Consider the following 10705-nt stretch of genomic DNA (forward strand, 5'->3'; position numbering starts at 1 on the left):
GATGAAATGATATTGTTTTGGGTGTTTAAAAAATGTGTTGTTTGAAAGACCCGTGCGTGTGGAAAATGATATTGTTGTGTTTGTTTGAATTGTTGTTGATGTTGCTATTGAGGATTTTAAATGATATGTGATGATAATGATAATTATGATGATATTGATTTGAGATGACATTGTTAATAAAGACCATGTCAACATGAATTGTTATTATTGATGAATATGTGAATATGAAATGAGGTTGTTGTTGTTGTTGATAACGTCATTGAGATGAGATGATATTTATGTTGTGAATGACATGGAAATGGAATGTTGATTGATGTTGGAAATGCATTGGCATGTGCATGTTGGGTATGTTCGTGGGGGGCACTGTGCACTGACCTTCCAGGGTCTTTGGCACTAGCTTTTGGCCACGATCATACGTCGTATGGAGTGTATGACATGGGGGGTAGAGTGCACTGACCTTGTCGGATGGCCCAGATGTGGGTAACTAGCGTGGTTAGAGAATCTAAGCATTTCTGAGGGGATGCTTAGGCGCTTTAATTGGTCCATGGTCTTTGGCACTTACTTTTGGCCGTGATCATAGCTCATATTACACAGGAAATAGAGTAACTGTGGCCAAGTGTACTTTGTACTAGGGGGCTTGTCACCTGGTAGGGAACACCTTTGGGCTCCCAGGCTGATCACCTATGGGAGAGGGGCTGTTACGTGCACAACCGGGTGGTCTCGACAAACTCAGCACAGTTCCCTAAGTGAGAGTGTCATGTGGACACGCTTAGGCTATTTCCTGAGATTTGGTTGTTGTTGGTACGTACCACATTGCATCTGAGTGTTGAGTCAGGTGCATGCATCATTTTGTGCAGTCTTGATTGGGTCCATGGATGGATGATGAATATTTGTTGGATATGAGTGTTGAATAATGATTGTTGTGTATGCTCATCATGTTTGCCTATGTTCTTTGCTAATTGTGGTTATTTAGAATTGGTATTGGTTCTTTTTATAATGAACTCACCCTTGTAATTTTGTATCGTGTGGTTGATACCTGTGATGATCACGAACCTTGTTCGTGGGAGCAGAATGACAGTGGCAAGGTGCAAGGAGTGAGATTCTGGTGAAGAGCCGCCGAGCTGACGTGATGACGTTGGCGTTATTTTGGGAGAGAGTTGTGTTTTGTAATCAACTCCTCCGTTGTTGATTTTTAAGTTTTATTTTGTTGAGTTAAAGATGTAAAACTGGAATTTTAATTATATATATGAACATATTTAATTTTCGTTATGTGTATGACATGTACCGAATTATTGTTTCTATGTAATTATGCATATTCACTTAAGTAATGGGGTGTTGTTGGATGAATTTATGTTGTGACAAAATCACTTCTATTTTCATAATAAAAAATTAAGGGAGTTCTTTTTATAAAAATTGAAATTATCGAATATTAGAGTGTGGATACCGTAGCGACGAGGCGGGTCGTTACAAGTATTGAAGATATTAATTAAGTCTACTTTATTATACTTTACAAAGAGGTATAATTTTAATATACATTTACATGCAAGAAGAACAATAATAGACCGTCAATGCCAACAAAAACTAATTTAATAGTGGACCCAAATCAAATAAAGCTAATTAAATAGATAGATATGCTTGCTTTACTTGAAATTTAAAACCTAACAAGGAGTAGTATTTATAGTAGTAATTAAGATTACGCCAATAGGAAACATATAAGACATGAGTAATATATCTAATATTATCAATTATCAAATTACGCAGTGACACAAAATCTCTTTAAAGAGATTGTTGATTTACATTCACTTTAACTTATCAAGATTTTTATCTGTAAAATTTACTTAATGTTAAATCTCGTTTATAAATACTAAATTTCTCCAATAATTATAATAATAAAATATTTGTTAAATAAATTATATTAGTTATTATCAAATTAAATAATTAGAATGGCCTATATAATTAAGAATGTGATTAGTGTTTTGATTATTATTATGTTGAAAATCAAAAGCAATTATAATATATTTACTTTAGATATGATTTGAATTCATATACAATTTTGTATGAACAACTCCTTTTTTAGTAAGGGGATAGAAGAGTATGAATTGATATCTTTTGTGCCCAAGAAAATCGTTTCTTTTTTTGTCTAAAAACTCGATTTCTTTTTCGTAAAAAATTGATTTTTTTTTTCACCTAAACTTATTGTGCCCATGTGTGTGACCACTAAACTTAGCAAGAAATAAATCAGTTTAGTACTTGGCCCCTAGTCCACTCCACTTGGGCCTGATTGGTCGACTAAACTCAGTATATAGAGCCAGCAGCAGAGGGCCAGAGGTAAAAAGAAAATCCCTTAAACTTGGTTTCAATTGCACTAAACTACTAAGGTTGTTGCTAGGTGCACCCAACAAAATTGCTGGTGCACCCAACAATTCATTGAAGTTACAAAAATGCCCTTCGTTTAAAAATCAAATTTAATAAATTTTAAAAAAAACCTTTCTTCTTCCGCGCTCCTTCCTCGTCCATGCACCCAACATTTTTCTCCCCTTCTTCGCCTTCTTCTTCTTGGTCCAGAGTCTTCTTCCACGCTCCTTCCTAATTCGTGTTCTTCAGTGGTCTTCCTCGCAACAGTCTTCTTCTTGCCGGCACAAGCTTTGGTTCTCCATTTTGGTTCCGTCCCTTCGTCTTCTTCATTGGATTTCTGTGAGCGTTTCTTCTGCCATCGAGGTTAGTGTTCTAACCCCATTGGCTTTGGTTATCTGTTAGAATCGCGTTAATGGCCTTAGGATAGACGACATTGCTGTTGTTTGGTGCTGGAGGTTGAAGACGAAGTTCTTCCGCGAGAAGAAGCTTCTTCCGCGCGTGTGTTAGGGGACGAAAATGGAGCCAGCGGAAGAAGGTGTTCTTCCGCGGGAACTTCGTCATAAACCTCCAGGTTCTTCCACGGGTGCCAGCGTCTATCCTAAGGCCATTAACTCCGCTTGATCCAGCGGAAAAACCATCTTGACCTTCTTCCGCTGGCACCCGTGGAAGAACGTTTAACCTTTCTTCCGCAGGAGCTCGCGGAAGAACACCTTCTTCCGTAGGAGCCCAAAGAAGAATACCTTATTCCGCCGGCTCCATTTTCTTCTCGTGGAAGAACCTGCGGAACCTTCTTCCGCAGGCTTTCAATCCTTCTCGCAGAAGAACCTGCCAAATTCTTCCGCAGGATACATTTTGCTGTATATTGTTTTTTTTCTTGAAAATTATGTCTGAACCAGCAATTTATTGATATTATTAGTTAGTTTTTATTTATTTATTAGGTGCTACAAAGTGTATATGGTGTTTAAGTTACACAAACTCCCTAATTTTGTGTTTTTTAGTTGCTATTAGGATGTCTAAATTGAATTGTTATTTGCTGTCATTTGGTTAGGATGTGTAAATAATTGTATACACTGCATAAATTGAATTGTTATGTGGAACACAACATGAAAGAGCAAAATTAAATTGGTTATCCAATTCCTTTTCACAGGAAATATGACACTATGGTGAGGAACCTCAACTACAATTTAAAAGAAATGTTGTGCTGTGCCTGTTACGGGACAGAGATTGAGCATGAGACGATTCTAGCTAGTAGAAGATAATATTGTAAAATACAACATAAATAGCTAGTTAACAAATTGAACACGAAATAATGGAGCACCTTGATTCCTCTAATTTGATGTATTGAGAATTTTGAATACAAAATGATGTGTTGAGAATTTTGAATACAAAATGATGATGCACTTGGTGATTAAAAATCCAAGCACCCACATTTGTATTAGTTACATGTATTTGTATTAGTTACAAATCCAAGCCATTCCAAACCAAATGCACTCTAAATGGTATGAAAAAGTTTAGTAGGAATTTCTTTACAAAGCATATACCTTGACATAATTAGCTTAATTAAAATTTAAAAAATAAAAATAAGGCTAGAAATTGGCAGGAATTATGGGTAATTAGTATTACTAATACTCAATACAAACCAAATATCCTTATTTGCTGATAAAACCTAGCTGTCTATTTCTGACCATTAAATCCCTTCCTTGACAAGGATGAAAAGCTCTTATTGAAAGAATAATAGACAACTAGGACAAATTCAATGAATCTAAGCACCCACAACCATGAAAAGCTCTTATCAAAGCATATACTTTCATTGTAACTAAGATTCATGTGCAGTTGGTGATTACAAATCCAAGCACCCACATGGATCCCCAAGCCTTGTGCCCTTTTTGAATATTTTACCATAGTCTCTATTTTTATAAATTCTCAATTCACAATCAATCAAAGTGTTTGCCTCCACATGAATCTAATTCAAAAAATCCACCACTAAGTAATTTGAGTTTTACAACTCATGGCGTCCAATCCAAGTTAGTCCTTTCAGTGGACACGAGCCCACTGAATCGTAGCCACAAAACAGAACAAAAATGGTGTAAACCTACCTGACATGAATAAGATCAAGTGTCTCATCATTCTCTGAGGTTAGTATTCACATTCTTTTGTTCTTGGACAAGCATGTTATCATACTCCAAGAGGTTGGTCAAAGTCATCTTCGGTTGGTCAAAGGTTGGAGGTCCAATGAAGTAATCACCAAATTCACAAGCTTCTTCCCAATGAAGTCAACACCAACAACAAAAATCCACTTCCTCACCTCATCATTATATTTGGTGTGATTTATATATGCATTTGTTATATATGCATTTGTATGTCAATTATTTGGATAAATTATGTTGAACTTAATATATAATTTGTGGATTTGGATAAATTATGTGGATTAGTTAGGATTCAAAAGCTTTGTTACAAATTATTTGAATGTTTAATTTGATGAATAAAAGTAAATGTTCTTCATGATTTCAGATCATGGTTAGAACACGAGGTCTACGTCGTGTGGTAGGCATAGGTAGAGGCAGAGACCTTAGTCAGGATGTGGCTGAGGATGTTCCTCGGTGTCGTAGGCCCACTGCCTCAGCACGTAGGCAACGGGTTACCCAGAGAGTCGAGGATGTTCCTCAGTTGGCTGAGGATGTGCCTCATGCGTCTAATGGTAGCCCAGAGAGGACAGCAGCTGCTGATGATGCTGAGATAGATCGATTGGCTAGTGATGGGACAACTGATGATGATGAGGGGTTCCTCGGTGGGCCACGCGATCCAACTGTTTTGATAGGATTTGCTAATCATGTGGCACACCGCATATGGAGTGGATAGGTACGTACTTACTTTATTCTAGTAATTAGAAAGTAGTTTCTTTTATTTTGAAATACACAAATTTATAAACTGTTATTCAATTTAGGAGCGACCCGATCTCAAGTTGGTCTCCCATGGTAGGAAAGTAGATAAATTTGGGAGATCGGCTGCTGAGATCGAAGGTATGATTGCGGCCACCGGATTGGATCCATTGATCAGGTGTTCTATGATCACCATTGATCCTGGACTCATATCCGCTTTTGTTGAGAGGTGGCATAGGGAGACGAGCAGCTTCCACTTCCCAGTAGGGGAGGTGACGATCACTCTAGACAATGTTTCGTCACTACTGCACATTTCGATTACTGGCGCGCTGCATTCATTCGAGCCACTGGTTACATCTGACGCAGTCGCCCTGTTGATGGAGCTACTTGAGGTCACCGCAGACGAGGCTACAACTGAGATACGTTAGGCAGGTGGGCCTCATGTTCGGTTGTCCTGGCTTCGTGACATGTACCAGAGTAGGTGCCGGGCTAGGCAGTGGGTTGCTGCAGCTCGGATGTACCTACTTCATTTGGTTGGTTGCACTCTTTTCGCTAACAAGAGTGCAACCCATGTCCATGTTGTGCACCTGTAGGCATTCAGAGACCTGGGCCAGGTAGGGGCATTCTCTTGGGGAGTGGCCGCTTTGGTCCACTTGTATGATCAGCTTAACGAGGCGTTGCATGCCCCTACACGGCAGATGGCTGGTTACATTTCACTACTTCAGGTGAGTATCGTTGCTTGTAATTTAAATTAAAGTAAAATTCAATCCATGTTTGATTGTTGATGTTGACTTTGTGTTTGTAGTGCTGGATTTACGAGCACTTTCCATCAGTCCATAGGTCTGTTGTTGACGATGGTTATGCTGAGGCTAGCCCACGTCCCTGTAGGTGGCTTACAGGTAAGGCCCAGATGATCGGGATTAAGGGAGCCCCTTACAGAGCACGTATTGATGCCCTGACAGTGACCGACGTCTGTTGGATGCCGTATGCTGAGCATCGGGGAGTTCGGGGCTATGACTTGATCTCCTCGTACACGGGGCAAGTCAGATGGGGTCCGATCATCGTCTACCTTCGACCAGAGAGGGTGGTTCGGCAGATGGGGTACATTCAGATCATTCCTCCGCCACCGGTTCGTGATTCGTTGACAGGTACTATTATAGACGATCGGTGGGTACACTTTTCAGATCATGTGGCGCCTACAGGGGAGCTCTGTGTAGTTCCTGGGCAGGTGGCCCCAGACTACATGGAGTGGTTTTTTCAGATTTCGTACCCCTTTGTGACGTCGACGGAGGACACTACTGAGCCAAGACCTGCGCCTCCCCCTCCCACTGATGATGACTTCGTCGAGCCACCTGTCGCCGAGGTTCTAGTCGCATCAGATCCCCCTACGCATTCTGTGGTAAGCTGTGTACTTTTTGTTAACTTAATTATTTTTTATAAATTCATAATGACTTGTTATTTTCACTGAGACAGGTTGATTGCACAACATGTGTCAGGATGGGAAGGATTGCTGAGCATTTGGAGCGCGTCATCAACCTCAGGATGGTGACTGCAGGGACTGACTTATATGATATCATGGATCTTTGCCTAAGGATAGCTAGAGATGATGACCCAGATGATAGTCTTAGGCCACGACAGAGACCCCACATATATTATGATTTATCTTTTTTATTGTATTTGTTTATGTATTTAAATTTTAGTATTTGTTTTTGTATTTGTTAAAATACATTGACTTAGATAATGTCTCTATTTCTTTATGTATTTAAATTATCTTTTTACTTAAATTGTTAATTTTAGTATTTGTTTATGTATGTGATAAATATAAGTTAGAAATTTTTAAAAATAAGTTAGACATTTTAAAAAGTAAGTTAGAAATTTTAAAAAAACAAGTTAGAAATTTTAATTGATTGAAACAAATAAGTTAGAAATTTTAATTAAATGTAATTGGTTGATCAAAATAAGTTAGAAATTTTAATTCATACTGGAAATTATTATATAATTTAAACAACAATAAGTTAGAAATTTCAAAAAAATAAGTTAAAATTTTTAAATAAATAACTTAGAAATTTTAAAAAATAAGTTAGAGATTTAAAAAAACAAGTTAGAAATTTCAAAAAAATAAGTTATTTTTTTTTAAAAATGAGTTAGAAATTAAAAAAAAATAAGCTAGAAATTTAAAAAAATAACTTAGTCATTGAAACAAATAAGTTAGAAATTTTAATTAAATGTAATTGATTGGACAAAATAAGTTAGAAATTTTAATTTATACTGAAAATTATTATATAATTTAAACAACAATAAGGTAGAAATTTTTTAAAAATAAGTTACAAATTTTAAAAAATAAGTTAGACATTTTAAAAAGTAAGTTAGAAATTTTTAAAAAATAAGATAGAAATTTTAATTGATTGAAACAAATAAGTTAGAAATTTTAATTAAATGTAATTGATTGAACAAAATAAGTTAGAAATTTTAATTTATACTGAAAATTATTATATAATTTAAACAACAATAAGCTAGAAATTTTTTAAAAATAAGTTAGAAATTTTAATTAAATGTAATTGATTGGACAAAATAAGTTAGAAATTTTAATTTATACTTAAAATTATTATATAATTTAAACAACAATAAGTTAGAAATGTTTTAAAAATAAGTTAGACATTTTAAAAAGTAAGTTAGAAATTTTTAAAAAATAAGTTAGAAATTTTAATTGATTGAAACAAATAAGTTAGAAATTTTAATTAAATGTAATTGATTGGACAAAATAAGTTAGAAATTTTAATTTATACTGAAAATTATTATATAATTTAAACAACAATAAGTTAGAAATTTCAAAAAATTAAGTTACAAATTTTAAATAAATAACTTAGAAATTTTAAAAAATAAGTTAGAGATTTAGAAAAATAAGTTAGAAATTTAAAAAAAAATAAGTTAAATTTTTTTAAAAATGAATTAGAAATTTAAAAAAATAAGCTAAAATTTTTTAAAAAGTAACTTAGTCATTGAAACAAATAAGTTACAATTTTTAGTTAAATGTAATTGATTGGACAAAATAAGTTAGAAATTTTAATATATATTGAAAATTATTATATAATTTAAACAACAATAAGTTAGAAATTTTTTTGATAAAAGTTGATAATAACACTTTTATTCCTTTTTGATAAATACTACACATTACAAATGGGTCACAAACATAACAAATTGACACACTAAGACATATTACATCGACTACAACATCATGGACACAAATTTAATTTGCACGAAACAGCCTAACATTTAACTAGCATTCAATCACGCAAGGATGTAACCACATCGTCCTCATTTTCCCTAACCACTTTACTAAAGAGAGCCAAAATTTCTATTGGCACAAATTGTTTCCAGTAATTGGACTCTACCAGTACCTTTAGCACGTCGTCGTCACATTTCAGCTCAATAATTTCAAATTCTAAAACTTTCTCAGAATACTCCAAATGACTAGGTTGTTGATAAAACAAACGCCTTACAACTTGGGATTCGTGAATCCCATGAGGAGGATTCCCTTTAGGTGCTACTTGCTTGATCAAATCCTTCAGTTGATCTATGCTACATCCTTTTGGAATATCAAATTTTTTTGGATTTATTCCGGTGAACGCGTAACCCACAAAGATGTTTTGATGTGGCATGTTCCACCTTCCGTTGTAATACAGAACCGCATCATGTGTAGGGATGCTGGGGCGTTCAAGTAAGTTTAAAATTACATCTGCTGTTCTACCAACGATACATAACAACTCAATCGGTCCAACAAATGAAAAGTTATCATTATACATTAACATGGTGTTCACATCCATGTCATTTTTCAATTGCATACTTTCAAAGTGAATGTTGTTACTCGTATCTTCCACTGGTCGCCGGTAATGAATTTCATCCACAACTTGATTGTTGTTTAGCTGAAGGCTGTTGTGTATTTTGCTTTTGAGAGTTGAAAAATCGCATAGGTTTGGTACTCGCATGGGCACTGGACTAGAACTTTGAAAATAAACCCACACTCGTTGTGAATGACGGTTCCATTTGGAAAAATGAATGCCAACCTCGAGTTCACGATCGTCTAGGAGGAAGTCTCTCCTAAAAATGCCATTGTTTATCGAAAATTAATTTGACAAACTCTGAATAGCAGTTGCTATTGAGTACCATGGACATCCCCATCTGTCATTTATATAGATGGCCCAGCCAGGCACATGGCTTCACTTTTACCAGACCCGTGACTATTTTACATTGTGAAGCGTAAAACTAAAGCAACCTCCTGTCACGTCGTTCACTGTCGGGTCACGTCATTAACTATTGTGTAACATCAAGCCCAGTTCACAGAACTGCTTATTTCATCAAACCTTGTGTGGAAGAGTCAGCACAAGGAAGGCCCAAAACCCAAAAAAGTTGGTTTCGGGGCATGTAAAGTTGCCTAAGTACCCCTGTTCGGGGATTTTTTAAAATTATCTGGGAAAGCCGTGAGACTCTCCAAAGGTGGCCTGTCTCATGTTTGCATGTCAACGAATCCAAAAAAAATAGGAGACACCGGTTCATTCGAACAGGGCCTGCAACGGAAGGCCCAAAACTCAAAAAAGTTGGTTTCGGGGCATGTAAAGTTGCCTAAGTACCCCTGTTCGGGGATTTTTTAAAATTATCTGAGAAAGCCGTGAGACTCTCCAAAGGTGGCCTGTCTCATGTTTGCACGTCAACGATCCAAAAAAAATAACAGGAGACACCGGTTCATTCGAGCAGGGCCTGCAACGGAAGGCCCAAAACTCAAAAAAAGTTGGTTTCGGGCCATGTAAACTTGCCTAAGTACCCCTGTTCGGGGTTTTTTTAAAATTATCTGGGAAAGTCGTGAGACTCTCCAAAGGTGGCCTGCCTCATGTTTGCACGTCAACAAATCCAAAAAAAATAACAACAAACACCGGTTCATTCGAAAAGGGCTTGCAACAGAAGGCCCAAAACTCAAAAAAATTAGTTTCAGGCCAACATTTCCTCTTTAGGGACGACATGTGGCCTGCTACTCTGGCCCTTATCTGGCATGTTCATCCTTCTTGGCGCGACATTTTATTCGTCGTCAGAAAAAACTGAAGGACACCTCACTTGTTTCTCTTTCGGCCGCCACCGGTCTTGTCGTCGTCGAAGGCGCCCTTGCGCTTGCCGGCAGAACCTTTTCCGGCGACCTCCTTGCCTTTTCCTTTGGCCTTGTTCGTCATTTCTACAGAGAATGCAATGAGACCAACGCCAATTGCATGATCAGAGTTAGAGAAATGGAGAGAGGAAGAAGTGTGTGACTAGAGTGTGTGTAACTGTGAAGAACGAGGAGTCCAAAATGAATTTTACTGTAAAAAATTTCAAGAAAAATGTGACCGACACATATCATGCGGTGCACAGAAGAATCGTCCATTGGTCAACTTCTCAGAGGAAAAAATAATTTAACTAGTACAAAATAATCTAAAATAACATCG

Source organism: Glycine max, chromosome 7, assembly GCF_000004515.6.
Source record: "Glycine max cultivar Williams 82 chromosome 7, Glycine_max_v4.0, whole genome shotgun sequence".
NCBI classification, from domain to species: domain Eukaryota; kingdom Viridiplantae; phylum Streptophyta; class Magnoliopsida; order Fabales; family Fabaceae; genus Glycine; species Glycine max.